The 19,422-nt window shown below is 38.2% G+C and overlaps 1 protein-coding gene across 3 annotated transcripts in view; it reads right to left on the reverse strand.

Moving 5' to 3' along the window:
- LOC112055884 (protein kinase C and casein kinase substrate in neurons protein 1) overlaps positions 1-19,422 on the reverse strand; it is a 128,155-nt gene that overhangs the window by 94,552 nt on the left and 14,181 nt on the right. For all 3 annotated transcript variants that reach the window (XM_052888649.1, XM_052888650.1, XM_052888648.1), the window contains exon 2: positions 11,459-11,541. The gene's annotated coding sequence lies outside the window, so the exon portion shown is untranslated. The remainder of the gene's footprint in view (positions 1-11,458; positions 11,542-19,422) is intronic.

Genomic DNA, 19,422 nt, shown 5'->3' on the forward strand with positions numbered 1-19,422 from the left:
ATACATAATGACTTTCGTTTACATTAGACTAAAACAAATAGTAAGAGAAACTACACTATAAGCTTTTTTTCCGTGCTTGTAAGACTATTAATATAAAAATATAAGCCTCTTATATTTTACATCATGATTGGTCGAATCCACTCGTACTTAGCGTTCGGATACACTCAACGTTAATATTTGCAAAATTTTGTTGCCTCGAGCGTTTTCTTGCTCGAAAATTTAATTGCATATTTTTCTTATATTATTTTATTCCGGTATTCTCACAGGAACGGAAAGTACGCAGGTGAAACCGCGGGGCGTGAGCTAGTTATCAATAATCTGATAATTTTATTGGTGGAATTTACACACTGCGTTCGGAATCGAATACACTCAACCATAATGTTTACAATACGCTAAGAGCACAAGCCGGGACGTGGGCGAGCGCGGTGAACAATTTAACTTTGCATGCAATTAATAAGTACAGGATGAAGAATAACATACATTTAACTTAATCTCAGCCTCACGTTACAAAGTCCTTCAAAGTATACGAACGTACTCGTGGATGTAGATAATTTGATTGGTCGAATCCACACACAGTGTTCGGATACACTCAACCATAATGTTTACAATACGCTAAGAGCACAAGACGGGACGCGGGCGAGCGCAGTGAAAAATTTTACTTCGCATGCAATTAATAGTTACAGGATGAAGAATAACATGCATATATGTAATATCTTATCCTCAACCTCAGGTTCCAAAGTCCTACAAAGTATCCGAACGTACTCGTAGATGTAGATAATTTGATTGGTCGAATCCACGCGTGACGTTCGGATACACTCAACCATATTGTTTACAATACGCTACTAAGAGCACAAACCGCGTACGTGGGCGAGCGCGGTGAACAATTTCATTACGTCACTTTCACTTCGCATGCAATTAATACACGATATCGTAACTCGTAACGATTATGAGCGTCGGTGCGGAAAATTACGGCGTTTTAATATGTTGCGGCGATAATTTGCGAACGGGCGCGCATAAAATACTAATTATAATTTTGTGTCCAAGATTATGAACGTTCATTCAGGCCACCGATACAAGCCGCCGGCTCCCAAAAAATTAGCCCCCGACACAAAAAATACTTCCAGAGGGTGAGGGTGACTAGCAGCGGCGAAGAGTCAATACAGTCCGATTACCGCCGGGTTACCTTTTAAAAATACATACCTACATACATATTCATTATTGTAATGAATTTACGTTTGTATCAAGTTGTATGAATTTTCTTTTTATTGAGACGGCTTGCCTTCGTCCAAATCTTTCATCTTTCGCCACTGGTGACTATATTCTATTGAAATCTTCTCATAGAAACCATTCATATGAACTCTCAGTACAGTACACCAATATTATACAGAGGTAAAGTTTGTGTTATTGTAGTAGAGGGTAATATAAGGATTTTCGGAATCGATTTTTACCAATAGTAAGCCACGTTATCTGTGAGTGTAGAAGGCTATATTTTATATCCTGTATTCTCACAGAAACATAAACCACGCGGGGGAAACCTTGAGTAGTTGGCTAGTCTTTACTAATATTATAAAGAGGTAAAGGTTTGTGGTATGGTAATCTCAGAATCTTCTGAATCGATATTAAAATATATTTTACCACTAGAAAGACATATTATTTGTGTCAAAGCGATTTTTTAGCTCACGATCTCGGGGGCGCCCGGACTGATATACTCAGGCCAAAACACCCTTCCCCGAACGGCTCTCTAAACCGAGGTCCGAGTCTCAGAGGAGACGCCTTCAGAGAGTCGTTCCTCTCATCTGCTTCTGCCTTCGGGCCCCATCAGGCAATGCTGCCTTTCAAAGGAGCCTACGGCACTTACACAATCAAAAAAAAAAAAAGCGATGCTTAACATAAAAGTCCAACTGACAAGATATTTTTGTGTTACAGTCACGTCCTGCAAAGCATCACCCTACTCCAATTAAACCAAGGAGTTAAACTTGACGTGGCTGTAATTTCACCATTACCGCGGTACAGAAAGCACGTGGCGCTCCGTATGTGGATCAGTAGGTAAGTGCGTCGGCGTGGACTGAAACAACCGCTTATACACAGCGTTGGGTTATTTTTACAATCTTTTGCGAGTTACCGGCGGTGTTTAAATAGATCAAGGGAGGCATCATTACCAACTATGTGAGCTTGTTTTAGGTAATTATGGACTTATTTATCCTATTTTTAACCCCCAATTATCCTTTAACGCAAGAAAAGGTTTCCGACGCAATAAAGGGGGTCCTATAAAGTTAGCTATGTGGATATATTATGTCCACATAAATGGACTGGAATGGATGGAAATGTAAATGCATGAACGCGACGTATGCAGATTTTTTTTATATGAAAGCTTGATTTCCAGCGACGGTCCTTAGATATTGTTTATCAAAATTTTCGTTAGATATGGTTCAACTATTAAAACAAGACCTGGGGGAGAGAGAAACAAGGCGAGGAGAGGAATAATGGAAATATTTTTTAATCGAGTTGTGTAACAAATTAAAAAGCATTTAATTATGTAGGTACATTACACAACTGTAAATTGCCAACATTAGGAATGCTGGTATTCCGTAACTTTTCAATAAAGATCATTTTCCACAGGTTTTTAGGTGTAGGTATAGATATGTGCTATGTAGGATAACTAATAAGTCATACAAAATGGTTCAAAACCTCGTCAGGTTAGCCTACCTACCGCCAACGGTAGTTACCTGATGGCGCCAGGGTATAACAGAGTAAAGTAAACGTAACATAAAAATTCATAAACACCACAGTTTACAGCCGCGGCGCGTAGCTACATAAACATGGTTATTTATAATGCACCTCTCGGAAAGTCGACAAGCGATTTATGGCGGAAGACGGTATAAACTTGCTACTTGTATACCATTATTTGGTATATTTTAATGGTACCTTATGATACATAATAATGGTACACAGCTACATATCAGCTATATGAAATCTTCGGATGGAGTCTGAGCCGCATTATGAAATAATGCGTTTTTGTAATAAATTCTCGTTACCAGCTCGGAAAAGCCCGGAAAACTGGCGCAAACAAATGCAGATCACACGAAAGACACGAACATCTTAACATTCCGTAGAGTAGCAGAGCCCGGGAGTAGGGTTAAGGAACTCTTCATAACGTGTCCCAGCCAATGATATGACCTTTACCTCCGATGCCGGAGGGTGTTGGTTCGAATCCGGTCCGTGGCATGCACCTCCAACTTGTCAGTTGTGAGCATTTTAAGAAATTAAATATCACGTGTCTCAATCGGTGAAGGAAAACATCGTGTGGAAACCTGCGTACCAGAGAATTTTCTTAATTCTCTGCGTGTGTGAATTCTGCCAATCAGCATTGGGCCAGCGTGGTGGACTATTGGTCTGTCATTCTGAGAGGAGACTCGAGCTCACAATGATGATCAGATGTTAATGATAATGACCGAGACCGGCGACATAACGAGGCAGTCAAGGCAGCCTCAAGGCGTGAACCCTAAAATTATTTGCCATTCTCGCTAAATAGAAAAGTATGCAAATGTACGCACGCCCCTGCGGTATACGAGCGCTGCGGACACGGACAATCCTAACGTCTCATTAGCATACATTGCTCTTAGGCCACGTTCACAATGATGTGTTCGTCTTCGTTGAGTTACTATGTACTAAGTCCTAGTACTAACCTAATTTTGTTAGAAAATATTTGCCATATCTTTTTTTATAATATGACCAATATTCCCATTCCCTTCCAACTAGTCGTAAAAAGACTGTGCTAGGAGTGGGTACGACAATAGACCAACGGGGCGGGGATCGAACCACCACTCCTCGGTGATGAGTCCAACCGCTCTTACCGTTGAGCTAATTGAATCTTATGACTCCTCAGCGGTGATGGGTTTCCACAGCAAATATTATGATTACCTATCATGGTGACATTGCTAACATGTCAACGCAATAGTTTGTCCTGCACAACCTACTTAATTCATTATATCTTCCGAATTGCCATTGATTGGCTGAAAAATAGAAGAATTTATAGATGTGACCTAAGGTGGAATGCCTAAAAGATGACTATTCACTCTTTATCTTAAAGACGTTCAGGTTCTAACAATCAAGAAACACCACAGAATATAGAAAACAACAGACTTAAGAAGAGAATTCCATATGATAATCACACTTATTAGAATTAGCAAAATGCTAACGAATTCTATGGAGACATCAATGACATGTAGAAATGGCAACCCATGCGTTGACTTTACGAGGGTAAAATAGGGTAAAAAAGCTCAAATAGCTCCTACACACACTCTCCTATCCTATCCTAAAATATCGACAGACTAGCAATTGTTGTGATGGTCAAGAGTTTTTAGATTTGCCAGGTGAAGAGAGATTGCAAAGAATGCATTATTGTGGCCATGACTTAAGAGCACTTGCACTGTACGCAATCTCAATAAAACGCGTACCGTACAACAAATTAATGTGGAATCACACTCACGAAGCGGGCAATCGTGACTGCGAGTACGTATCGCTCGTCATGCCGCGACTCGCTTGCGACTAATGAAGAAATGACGACAACCTTCCAGCGCTAATGACAGTGCCACAATTGAAAGTATACATTCGCGAGACGAAGCTAAACACTTAAATTATAGCGCGAGTGTCATTGCCAGATCTTTTTCATTCATTTTATAAAAGTGGTTATAAAGACAGAGATCATATCCACTGGGCTCTCAAAGAATAAAATAAATATTCGCTTTGATTGAACAAGGCTACACGTTTATTGCGTACGAATGAATAGGTATGTTTTGTGGTTCGTCTCAAAGGTGTGATTTTAGTAGGGCATGAACGTTTTCATAGAAAATACCAGTAATAGTCACAAGAAAGGCAGCGGAAAGTAGCTTTAGATTATTTATTTATTTATTTTGTATATTATTTTGTATATATTATGTAATATATATTTTTCAATTTATGAACTCTCTTAATTAAGGATCTGCTATATTTTTTTTTGTAAAAATACAATTTTGATATGATAGAGTGAATGACACAAAAGTTGACGTCCTTTTCTGAACATTTGATTGTTAAATGAGAAAAAATCGTCGTATTTGAAACACCTTGACTTATCTTTTGATAAAAAAAAATTTACATACCTACCTAGCTAATACTACTGAATTTTGAATACTCCATTGATAGCCCTCCATTCTACAGTTAGTTACAGTTTGCCTGGTGGGAGGCTTCGGCCGTGGTTAGTTACCACCCTACCGGCAAAGACGAACCGCCAAGCGATTTAGCGTTCCGGTACGATGCCGCGTAGAAACCGAAAGGGGTGTGGATTTTCATCCTCCTCCTAACAAGTTAGCCCGCTTCCATCTTAGACTGCATCATCACTTACCATCAGGTGAGATTGTAGTCAAGGGCTAACTTGTAAAGAATAAAAAAAAAAGAAAAAAATATCTTTTTCATTTTATAAAGACAGAGGTCATATTCAATGAGCTATCGATATATAGCTCTCGATAATATTAGAAAAAAAACCGGAAGACAAACTGCATTTAACACCTTTTATACGATCAACGTAAATGGAAGACCAATATAAAGGGTCCTTGTCGTCGATAGAACAATGGTACATCGAATAGGTATTCTATGGGTACCCGGTCAGCAGTTAGCACTAAAGTTTAGGGTCCAATTGTTTCCCATATATGATGTAAGATGGCCAATGATGATTTGCATGTAACATGCGCATTCCGTTGCTTATAAATGAACCCACGTACATATCAATGACATCAGATGATATTAATTTTCGCGTTCATAATCTATATTTAATAGACGCCTTGCAGTTTCATCCACGTAGTTCCCGTTCCCGTGGGAATATGGGCATAAAACATAGCTTGTGACACTCGCAAATAACGTAGCTTTCTATTAGTAAAACAATTTTCAAAATCGGTTTAGTAGATACAGAGATTACACCCTACATATACCGCACAAACTTCTTTATAATTATACCTGGTTAGTTCAGTTTGATGTTTCGAGTCCTAGTTAATTATGACAAGTAGCAAAGTTTTCTTACAGTTAATTGTTAAATAATCAATTGTACATAACTGACATAATATTACTTAATGGTAATTACATAATATAATTTGTAGTTAATAGCTTCGAATCGGTATCGTGGTCAAAGTTTATCTTAATGTACATAAATAACAACGAACTCGTTATAGAGGGATTTAAACTTAAGTGCTTAACCATTTAGAAACATATTATTTAATATGATTAGTAATGATAATTATAGATAGAAAGTATTAATACGGGTCCAAAACTTATCACTTTTCACATATTTATAAATACCCGGCGTCCATTCACTCGCGTAGTTCCCGTTCCCGTAAGAATACGGTGATAGCAGCATATAACACAAATAACGTAGCTTTCTAATGGTAAAAGAATTTTCAAAATCGATTCCGTAGATCCAGAAATTACCCCCTACAATACCACAAACATTACCTCTTTATACTATACAATTAATAAAGTTATATAGATTTCCGAGCGGAACAAATCCCGCGCGTTCCTAACGATTTGAGACCTTGCTATAGTCAGAGGCGTCTCTAACTCACGTCGCGCGTGCAATCATCACCCTAGCACCCTTGAGCTCTCTAGTACCGTAAAGAGCACTTCAAGTGTACTACCACACACTGTCTATGTAGTAAACATATAAGTCCAAATCCGTGTAATGCTTTACTACTTACTCGGACGCCCCTGAGATCGCGGCGCCCGGGTGCACCATAGGTAAAGGCGCGTCTGGCTATAGTATACATTCCGAATGAGAAAAAAAGATAAAGCCTTACGGAATTCCAAATCGAAATAACGCATTAGGGAGACGAATACGGAAAACGAGCGGCAGGTCTAATACGAGGATCCCCGTTATTATCATTAAAAATCGAATAGGTCACAAAACTGCATTGGAGCAGTGTGGTGGGTCCAAATTCATTTTTTTTCTTTTTCTATAAGTATGGAGAAAGACGTCTCTGTAATGGGCCATTTAAATCGTCTGATAGTGACACACAAAAACAGGATCAATAGTTTGTGAGATAATCGCCACATTATAAACGAGTGTAAAACAGAACCTCCTTTTTTGAAATCGGTTATCAAAAGTAGGTTGTCCAACACATAAAGTCGGTCTAAACACCAAACATCCGGCGCTTATGTGTAACCGTTCAGCCGAGACGACTACACATTCAGACCATGCAATAGAGTTGCTCGAAATAATAGTCTCGGAGGATTATAATAGACTTAGATGTAATATGCTCGGAGAATTAAGGCTCAATAACTCAATGATCCAGGTTGAGGATAGAAATGCCCCTAGGATATTGTTTATTATAGTAGTCTTGAAGGTTTAAACATAAATAATTCCACCAGCTTATAGTGGTTGTTCAAGTTGTGACGTTTGTAATGGTAAATAAGACCACGGATGCTCGACGATTATATTATTTAATAGGATAGATACGTGTACAGACTTTAGGACATGACAGTAGACAATAGACAAGACAATTAGACAGACAAGTAACATAACATTGACATTAACAGTTACTATAAATATTATTAATGCATATAACACAAGTATTACGTAAGCACTAAAAGAGGGAGGGCGGGGGTGTTTTGCTTTATTTATTTTTGATGACCTATTTTTGATGGGTGGGGGGGTCTAGATGGTAATTACGTCAGCAGTAGTTGTTTACATACAGCCCATGTTTGAAAATTAAACACATTTTCGAAGATTCCCACAAATAAAAAAAATGCATACGTAACAACGTTTACGTAAGCTTGAAAGGGGGGAGCTTGGAGCTTTTACTTATTTTTGCAGACGAGGCTATCTCTAATAAACAGATAAACCTGTCTTTTCTAAGATCATGTAATTTTGAAAGCATTGCTTTCTTGAAATAAGCGAATTCACAAGAATTATTTATGACCTTTTGTATGAATTGTGTGGGTATTGCATAACACTATCCCCAAAAAAATTAATCAATACAACGACCAACTACACTGGAGCAACGACCCCCCCTCATAAAGCCGTGCCGTCCAATTTACTAGATTGTAACTGACAGCTGGATATTTTATTTTAAAAAATAAAAACTCAAAAAAATAAATCATACAAAAAAATGCTTTTACTTATAATAGTACTCTAACATGTTCGTCACGATAATTGAGCCCAAACTGGTTCTAATTAAGATTCCAAATTTGATTTACACTTACTAGACAGGTTAATTAAAGGCTTGTGAAAATAACAGCTGTATAAATATTAACTTGAACCTTGCTCACAAGATGACCGCCATGTGGAAGGTTGAGTCAACCGGTATTGTTTATGACTTTACAGCGAAAAACTTTGACCATCGCCATAAAAAGCTTTCGCCTGGCTGTTAGACGAAAGGTCTCAGATACAGAAGCCGTATTCTTAAAAAAAAATAATAAAAAAAATTCAACCGACTTCAAAAACATAAAACATACTGATTAAACTAAAAAGCGAAACATAACATCATACTAAGTTATATGTATCATATTACGTTCTAACAGATGATCAGTTTGAAGGCGGTGGTAGCCCGATGATGTATTAATTTATGCCATGTAAGAATATCATAAAGATTTAGGTTTTTCAGACAGTGTTCTTTCATGTAGTTCTTTCAGAAACGGCTTAAATTAACATAACACCGGTTTGTTACCAGTCAGTATGTTTTATGTTTTTGAAGTCGGTTGAAATTTTTTTTTATACGATTTTTAGTTGACATTCTGTTAAATAATTTGGAAAAGAGAATCTAAAAAAGAACACACATTTTTACCTTTTGTATGGATTGTGTGGGTACGTATTGTGAGACGGTTCCTCACTTCGTAGTCCTAACTCAAAATTGCAGAATAATTTCCGTTTCTGTTTTTAATTTTAACAGTGAATTTTTATACGATTTTTTGTTGACATTCTATTTAATAATTTGGAAAAGAGAATATGAAAAAAAAGTCAATCAAATAAAGACACATTTTTATCTTTTGTATGGATTGTGTGGCTATCGCATAACACCATCCCCCGTACAACTCAATTCGTACAAAATCAACTAGTCTGGAGCAACGACCCCCCTCATGAGATAATAGTAAGACTATTCTCGGCCGCGGACGGTCAATTCATCTGACGCTGAGTCGCTGACAGTCCGCCGGCTAATCTAACGAATTACGTAACTGCCCCCTAGCCAAGTAGCACGTCGATTCTCTTTCTACGATCGCTAACGCTTCGAAAACTAGAACTATGTATGGGAATGACAGATCTTGATCACGTGACCTGTCGATAGCAAATGTCACTCCCATACATCTTTCTAGTTTTCGAAGCGTTAGCGGTCGTAGAAAGAGAATCGACGTGCCACTGGGCTAGGGGGGCTGGTGACAAATGGTCCGACGAAGGAGACGCGGATCATAATTCAAGATTGTATCGCTACTTACAATTTTTATGACACAGTATAAGTCGCGAACCTCATTAAAATTTTACCATCGTATGGAATTTTTTTTCATAAAACCTATAAAAATAATTAAGTACTTTCTGGTGCAGTTGGTAATATTCTAGTGTTAAATACAGAGGTCCTGATTGCCTCTGCCATTTATGATTTTATAGTTTCTAAATTAGCTCAAGTCTGGTGGCTATAGCTTGGCAAATTCGTTCGTAACACTCCCGATGGTCCGCGAGGGCCGGGAGGGAGGTAGCGATGTCCCACGCGCACGACTTCACACCCGCGCAGTCCTTCCCTGTGCCCCGCGCGTACTACTTCACACCCGCGCAGTCCTTTCCCCCCCGTGGCCGCATATCATTGGAGTGTCATCAACGAACTTGCCAAGCTATAGTTACCACCCTACCGGCAAAAACACGCGTCCAAGCGTAGAAACTGTCAGAAATGTGGGTAGATTAAACATGTACTACTTCTTGCAAGTGACTTCGCTTCCAATTTAGACTATATCGACACTTTGAGCACAGGTTGTGTCGTTTTGTTTTTATTCTTCACAACTTAGCTCTTAAATACAATCTCACCTGATGGTAATGCAATCTAAGATGAAAGTGTACTTGTTGTTAGGAGAACTTGTTAGGAGAAGAAAAAAAATCCACACCCCTTTCGGTTTCTACACGACATCGTACCGTAACGCTAAATGCACGTAACTTGAATGAAAAAACGTCACAGACCAACACGTCGCTAAAGGAACCTGACGTCGATTCTCAGAACAGTTTTCGAAATGTCTCCATTACCGTAAGGCACGAGCTTCTTCTCTTTATGCACTTATGCCGTCTACACACTCGGTTTCGCTTGTATGCCTATCAGGCTAGTCAGACTGTATATATCCATTATCCAAGTATATCCAACCGGCCGACACACATCAAACAGTGTACGGTAACAGATTAATTGTGTTACAGTTACCTAACCATTGTGTCACATATCGTGTGAATGCTCAGACCAATTATTGTATAGGACCTGCCTCGCTAGACGTTACTTTTCTGTCAAAGTATATGATCAACGATCTAATGCGATTACAAAAACAGTCTCTATAGAATCGATGTTAAATAGTTGTAATCGTGTTCGTCGGTTAAAGAGCTCCGTAAAAATACCTTTTTGTGTAATTGAATTGTGTAAAAAACGGGCAAAAACTTCTAGTTTAGTATAAGATATATACCAAATCTAAGCTCGTTTTCTTCAGAAAATGACAGACAATTTTGTTCGTGACTATGAGTGCAATACAGGTCCTTCTATAATTGGTCTGAGTGTGAATGACATTATTTTTCAACGCTTATAGAGCCATGAATGTAAAGACACTTTAAAACGCTTCAAACGCACCATCTACTGAATGATGAACAGAGAAATTAACTTAGGATTTTAGAAAAACTTAAATGTTACATCTTTACTAATATTATAAAGTTTGTGGTATTGTACTGGGGTAATCTCTGAACCGATTCTGAAAAATCTTTTACCACGAAAAGGCTACGTTATTTGTGAGTGTCTTAGGCCATATTTTATCCCCGTATTTTCACGGAACTAAGCAGGTGAAAACGTGGGGCGTCGGCTAGTTGTAAATATTCGTGTTACAGTAATTTCCTTTCGCTGCGTTTCCTTAATTTTCTGCATTTCTTCTAACTTGGTATTCGGTTTTAATTTGTATTTTCGTTTTTGAGAAAGAATAAATTAAGAAACTTAAGCTGATTTATGCTAATATAAAAATAATGCCCATATATAATTGTGGCAAGAATACCGGTTGCATTTCAGCCTTGGTCAGCCAGGCTGATACTTCGCGAAAGAAATGTGCCAGCACTTCTGTCACCCAATGTGGAGGCAACTAGCCACGTGTAAATAATTCGAAGATTTTTTGGCAATACGACTCCATAGCCTAAGGATATCAACAGCAAAAGGAACAAACATGTAACTCTCGATCAGAGAGGAACAGACTATGTTAAAAAGTATTTACTCACAAGTAAGTAAAGCACGCAGTGTGGCGGCGGCCGCTCTCCTGCCGTCACTAGCGGCGTCTCATCGATACACTTTACACTTTAATCTGAAAACAAAAGTCCCACATTAGTCACTACTTCAATAAGCAACAAATTGAATGACATACTCGTATGATTGAATGGCATTTATTGACGTCTTGTGGATTGTATGTAGGTATCTCATATTTCACAATTTGCAGAATGACATACTTAATAAAAAAATCCCTTTTAGTTAAATCAGTTCACATTCTTTTCATTCTGTTTTCTTGTAATAATAAGACGCAAAACGGTAAGCAAAATGTGCATTAAGATTTGAGGCAAAGTTTATATTAGCAGTAGAGCATTTCGTAACATCACTCGTCTGGGGAAAGACATAGAGTTGCTTAACTATAGGCATATGATGCTTCTCACCAACGCCTCAGGTTGATGATGGTCAACAGGGGACGTATTTCTTGTATGATCTGTTTATAGACGTTGGTTTTCCACTTAACATCAGGTGGGCTATCTGCTTAAGTCACTAATTACAATAAAAAAAGATAGATAAACTTTATTGCGACACAAAAGAGACAATACAAAACATTAACCGTTTATTAAGGTTAATGCTTTAATAGATCAGCCACCTTGTGTAATAGATTAGATGTGACCACAATCAGAGCCATTGGCACAAACTGATGACGCAGATAACGGAATCTAGAAACGATCTACAATAGTTAAAGAATGATGAATAATATAATAATATTTTACAAAAAAATATTTGTAAGAACTACCTACCATTTGAACATTGCAAAGTCAACAACTGAATTTCAAGTGATATGTGCTCAAATAACCTGTGCATAAATATGACAAGAAGGACTGATAGATGTCTGAGTATAAACGTACTAAAATATTTATAACCCTTTCACTAATAGCTGTTTCCAATAACCTACCAAAGGATGTATAGCAATCCTCGTAAAATCAACAAGATTTAAGTTTTTAAATGAAAAGAAAAAGTCTTAGGACAGATGCTTTCGTCTTTCTACAATAGGACTGATGGTGCGTTTCATAGATCTGCACCGCTACGTTGTCGATATCCCTTGGACGCGTATTACACGATTTGGTTCTTTTTTGCGCATACTACAATGCGCAATGCAAGGATATGGAATGCTTTTCCAGCTTTCGTTTTCCCATTCACCTTAAATTTGGGTACATTCAAGTCAATCGAGAATTGGGATTTTCTCGGCAAGCGTGTTCCACCATAGGCAGCATTATGGCGTGATAGCAATGAAGCGCTATCTCCTAGTATACAAGATATACAAGATATATACAGTATATAGAGTGACATACACAAGACGTTTGATTATGGTAATCATTAAACGTAAAAAATTTACAAAATGGTAAATTCCTCTCCAATCCTCCTCCTCCAAAAAAAGGCGAATAATGAGTCCTCAAAGGCAGTGAATTTTTGCAACTGGAGTGCACGTAGTAGGTTAGTAACTCCGAATATGCATGGTCAGCAGTGACATATAACGCAGAAATATTCTGTCGTCTATCGATAACATACATAATGATAACGACAAATTAAAAAACATTGCTTCTGCAAGATGCATTTTCAACCAAGGTCAGCGTTCCTACAAACAAAAAACAATTTAGCCCCGCATTTCCAAGAGACAAGAGGTTACATAACAAATGATTTATTGTTCCTACCTACATCCATACAAGGCAGGGCGACTTACCGGATCTCCACAATGAATGACCTTGGACAACCCTCATCTGTGGAGCTAAGTATCTATTTTGCATTACACAAAAATCGCATCTAATTCACAAGTAAGAAGGCGTATTTTCGTATGAACTGGACGTGATTAAGTACACCGGTGTTAGTGATTAAGGGGGAAAGAAGCGGACATTTCATTTGAATTAATCTCTACATTGAGGGATTTGAATGTCATATGCGGGGATCTCGTTTATAGAATCATGAGGGGATTTTATTTTCATGCAATGTGTTTTTGTCAGATGGGAATTATTTGGATATTCATTTTTAATATCCGTAACACCTAAATGTGTCATCAGTGAATTAGTTTGCCTACTTTTGGAAGTTGATTGACTTTGGATGTGGACTGTTTGTGTTTTTGACTTTTTAACAGTAGACAGTTGAAAGACAGCGTAATACGGTATACGATAAGCGTAATGTGTACGATGCGGATCTGTGGACACCTTACATTACAGTTAGGTGTCCACAGATCCGCATCGTACGCATCGCATCGCAAAATTACATTAAAATTCCATTTGATGCGATGCCATGTGTCTGATATCTACGACGCGGATCTGTGGACGCCTCATATTATAAAAATCAAAGAACGTACTCAACAGTTTATACACACAAACGTTATAGATTGACTATAACTATTCTAATCCACAAAAATTATAGTTTTGCTAGACTATTTTCATAGGAAATTCCAGGTCCCTCAGAAACTACTTGAAAACCTACGAAAAGAAATATCACGTTTGATATTATTGGATATTCAAAATCTAATCCAAACGACATCCAAAAAGCTACCTAAACCTAAAAACCGCAAATCTAACTTTGTCTAAAATTATATAATTCGTATAATCGTCTCACAACGGAGGCAAATGTGCTTCGTGTATAGAAACTGAATTCGTCGGAATAATATCACCAGTTACATAATATAATTTCGTCCTAAGCGGTTTCTGTACAATTGAACACAAATGAAGAGAGGCATTGTCCGAAATTCCTCTAGCACAAGAATGACTAATGATCTCGGCGACAGAATGATGCTCCGGCGGCGGTTATGCGGCACTTTACACGTAATAGCGGATGCTAGGGCTCTGCATCGTATAAGTACATTGCAAAACATATTAAAGAAACAACTATTTTCTTGTATACAAGTACCTACGCGTTATATATCCTTCTACACACTGCTAAGGTATAGAATGCCCATCCAGCTGCCGTTTTCCCTACCATCGTGGGTACTACCACACCTTCAACTTTTCAGTTATGTGCATTTTAGAAAATTAAATATCACGTGTTTCAAATGGTGAAGGAAAAACATCGTGAAGAAACTTGTATACCTGAGAATTTTCATAATTCTCTGCGTGTGTGAAGTCCGCCAAACTGCATTGGGTTCATTCTGAGAGGAGACTCGTGGACGACAGTGTGCTGAATATGGGTCTTTAATGATGATACAAAAGCATTAGAAGCTAAGCGCCAACCCTAAGATCTTTGGAACGGCATCCGTCGTTAGTAATGGTCATTGCTCGAGGACACGCGATCTCGCAAAACAGTTAGGTTAACTATACACTGCGGACCAGATGCTCTGAACTCTGTATTCCCTGATAATAATTCTGGTTATTCATGATAAATTATAACATTCTCAGATTATTAATCTCTATTTTGAGATAACGTTATGCACATTCCGGTACGATGCTATGGAGCCGCTATCAGTTGAATGGTAATTATGTTTATCTCGATAGGAATAAATTCATCTTAAGGAATATGATTAAGTTGGATCTATTTCGTTTAGTTGGTTTAGCATTTCATCGTTATCAGGTAGAGTTAATAAGAAATCTGCAGGGTTATTCGGTTCCTTTTTAAGGATATAATTGACCCACCCTTTTTGTTTTTATATAAAAACAAAAAGGGTGGGTCAATTAGGCCAGCACTTGACTGATGGCAAGAAAAGAAGATCCTACAGTGGTACGCGCTTGCCTAGAAGATGCTTATTCTTGACTTTTAGATACTTACGTTATAGGTGGCAGAAAAACGGAAGCTGGAAGGGCATTCCATAACTTCGCAGGGTTTAGGAAATAGCTTGTATGGAAATTTAAGAACCGTACCTGAGGTGATTTAAAAAAGACGTAGATACTTTTGTAAAATATACGACAAAACTTAGCACATGAAAGTCCCTAAAATTTAAATTAATAGAGTATTACTCTCTCCGCCATGTTGTCACAATGCGGATTGACTGGCTTCACACACGTAGCGATTTACGAAAATTCTCTGGTATGCAGGTTTCCTCACGATGTTTTTCCTTTTGAGACACGTGATATTTAATTTCTTAAAATGCACATAGCTGAAACAGCATACGGGCAACGGCATAGCATGCCCTGAACCAGAATCGAACTTTGCCCTCCGAATCGAAGAGGTCATATCCATTGGGCTATCACTGCTCTTCTATCATATAAATCCTCTTCTGGTATAACTACTTGAAACCCTTGGTCATCGTAGGAAGGTTGCGAATCTCTCAGTTTTTTACAAAATATATTTCGGAGAGTGCACAGGGTCTATTTGAGCTTGTACCACCGTCACCTTTTTACCATCGCACCGCAAGACACCGAGTAGGTTTTCATCCCTATGTCATTGACATTGACATCCCTACAACTCGTTTCTTATACGCATAGCTAGGGAATGAAACTTTCTTCTGAAGTCAGTATACCCTAACTCTTACAACCTGAGCTTCTTTAAGATGAGAGTGAATGGCATCTTCTAGGCAAGCGCGTTCCACCTTAGGCCACATCTATTCTTACCATCAGGTGAGATCGTGGTCAAACGCGAGCTTATTCCTTATAAAAAAAATAGTCAAGTTAATATCTATAATACTGAGTAATTGCAAATAAAGTCCTTCATATCAGCATCGACTCCAACAACTTTGTATACAAATAGGCGCATGTTATTCAATTACTACATCGCGGTACAAAAGGACAATGCGTCGATTCATCCGTCGGCCAATGTTCCCGTCTCCCCGGCGAATATCTACCGCGGTGATGCGACGCGTGACCGGTTTTACAATAGTTCTGCATGATTAGGACTAAGTGGGTACTGGCATTCAATACATAATCAAAATGGCGAGCACGAGATTTTTAACTAGGGTAGGCACTATACAAATTATACTAAATGGAGATTTCTTTCAGGTTCGTACTGAGTTCTGAGGTTAGGCAATGCATTTTTGCATCTATGACATCCATATCTTAGCGATTTTATAAAAGCTAAATGTCTTTGAGCCCATGTTACTACCTAGGCAAGCTATGTACGTAAGTACTTATGGTAGGCAACTATGGAGTTGGACTCTGGTGGCTTTGAGAGGTATCAGGCTCCAAAGCAGGCAAGTCCAAACATGTAGTTCCATATTGTACTAATCTTTTAGGTCAGGCCATCACAGGCTTTTAGTCCATCATGATCGGCCCTTAAACCTCCTTAATTCGGCGTCTACTACTAACTATAGGCTACCTCGTTTCCAAATTTGGACGTTTTTTTTAGAATACCAGCAAGGTTATCCGCCAAAACTACTAAAGTTAGCAAGTTGGAAGGACGGTAGTTTTATTTTGTGGCAAAGAGAGACTCACTTAATATGTTCCTGGAAATTTCAATTACTTTAAGAAGGGACACTTTAGATAATCTATTCGAATGCGTTAGCAGGGTCAGTGTTTCCCAAGCTGACAAAGAATCTTTTTTTTTATTTCCAAGTTAGCCCTCGACCACAATCTCACATGATGCTAAGCGATGATGCAATATAAGATGGAATGGATGGCGGGCTAACTATAATAAAAACAAGTGTTCAGCAGTAGTGTGAAGGTGGCCTATTAGGCTAGTCTCATTGGTATGCGGTTGGATAGTTTAGTGCACTGGGCAATGGGCATTCAAGTCGATTGAATGTTGAGCACTAAGCCTAACGTTACATTCTAATGAAATTCCATTCCTGTGTTCAGTTACGTAAGTCACTTGGAAACTTGACGTTCATTTGATGACAATAATAACAATGTAATCTTGAGGGCCTCTGTGGCGCAGTGTATGCGCGGTGGACTTACAAGACGGAGGTCCTGGGTTCGATCCCCGGCTGGGCCGATTGGGGTTTTCTTACTTGGTAAATTAACATGGCGAAACGATAAGTGTTCCTTGTTGATTACGGAATCCTAAAAATTGCCACGTAAAATAATCTTTTTAACATAAAAATGGAATCGACTTCAAAGACGTATTTCAGTTATTTTGTTTTTAACACATAATTACTAAACCGATTTCTATGAAAATTAAATGGGACTAATTTGGAATTATACTCTTTCAAACAAAAACAAAATTTCAAAATTGGTTAATAAATAACATAATTATGAGGTAACAAACATAGAAAAATTCAACGGTTAATGAAAGTTTATATGACGGTCGAAGCCGCCAGAGTTCGCTAGTAAAGAGATAAGTGAGAAACAAACCCGCACATAACTTCGATCTTCGGATAGCTTAAGTGTCTGCTTGCACAACTTTAACTGGATTAAGAACTGTCTCTCAAGATGGTGCCTCAAAGTTTAGAAGACCTCACATATTTAGCCAACTTGGTCCCACGATCAATACAAAACTGTATTTGACTAACAGAATTCGTCGGCCGAAACACATTCAAGTCATACATACATGTGTACATAACACATTTACATTGTACTAGTAGACGCCACGCGGTTTCACCCGCGTGGTTCCCGTTCCCGTTGGAATACGAGGATAAAATATAGCTTATAGCCATTCTCGATAAATAGGCTATCTCACACTGAAAGGATTTTTCAAATCGGACCAGTAGTTCCTGAGATTAGCACGTTCAATCAAACAAACTCTAAATCCATAGTAAAATCCATAGTAAACTAAAAACTAAGCTAACCATTGGACCAACTAAAATCTATACTAATATTAAAAAGCTGAAGAGTTTGTTTGTTTGTTCGATTGAACGCGCTAATCTCAGGAACTACTGGTCCGATTTGAAAAATTCTTTCAGTGTTAGATAGCCCATTTATCGAGGAAGTCTTTATATTATCCCCGTATTCCTTTAGGAACAGGAACCACGCGGGTGAAACGGCGCGGCGTAATCTAGTCTATAATAAACTAAAAACTAGGCTGACCATTGGATCAATGAAGCAGTGTTCTGAATGCTTATTAAGACAAATGAAAAATTTACAACCAAATATCCACCACCCAAACATGCTAATCGTATAGGTAAACAAAACAACCCCCAACAATCGAAGCCAGAACCCAAGGCTATTAACGACTATACCGTACGTATAGGTTCAAACTACCGGAAACACAGTCTAATTCTCTCTTCCACTTGATCGCGGCATTCTAACTCCGGAATACTTGTCTATACAACAAGTTTGCTGAGTCCGGCCGGTGACCATTAAAATACCTTAGACTATACCATAGATTACTTAATAGGAACCGCTCAGAAATGGCTTGTTAGAGCAGTGATTATTATACAGGGTGCTCGGGAGTATTTCCCATAACTCTGCGGTTATATTCTTTACCGAAAATTAATTAAAAATATTCAAGGAACATTTGTTCTAGATATAATAATTTCGGGATAAATAATATGTCTTTTCTAAATAGATCTTAAAATGTGTCCTCTAAACGCATCCTTATAATTATGACGTAGCCATGTTTTGCATATTTTACAAGAATAGATAAAGGCTTGTGCTACATATGGATAGTCGGAATTATTTGAATTGCTTTGTATAAACACATAAAAAGTTTTTATTTAATAAAATATTAGTTATGCAGTTCGGCTCCTAAAAGTGGACTTGTCAACAACAGTTATGCGAAATACTCCCGAGCACCCTGTATAATAATCACTGGTCTAAGCCTCAAATGCCGTCTTCTATAATGAGGGAGGTCTGGCCTCTGTCGCAAAATGATTTATTACCACTAAAATATAACGTCACTTTACGTAAACGCCATTTCTATAGTTTTGTTAATATCACTATGGTCACAACCCACGCGCGAGATAAACGCAACCGGTTATGATTCTTAATGTGTATAAGCAAAAAGTCTACTTTCCCTCACCCCCGCCAGCAGACAGGTTCGCGAGGCGCGTAACAACTATTAGATGAAGAGCCAGCGACAGCCAGACCTTTGTCATTTTATAAAAGCTGAAGTTTGTCAGCTCATGCTCCTAATATAGGTAAGTACGGTAGACAACTATTGAGTTTGG

Source organism: Bicyclus anynana, chromosome 23 (genome assembly GCF_947172395.1).
Source record: "Bicyclus anynana chromosome 23, ilBicAnyn1.1, whole genome shotgun sequence".
NCBI classification, from domain to species: domain Eukaryota; kingdom Metazoa; phylum Arthropoda; class Insecta; order Lepidoptera; family Nymphalidae; genus Bicyclus; species Bicyclus anynana.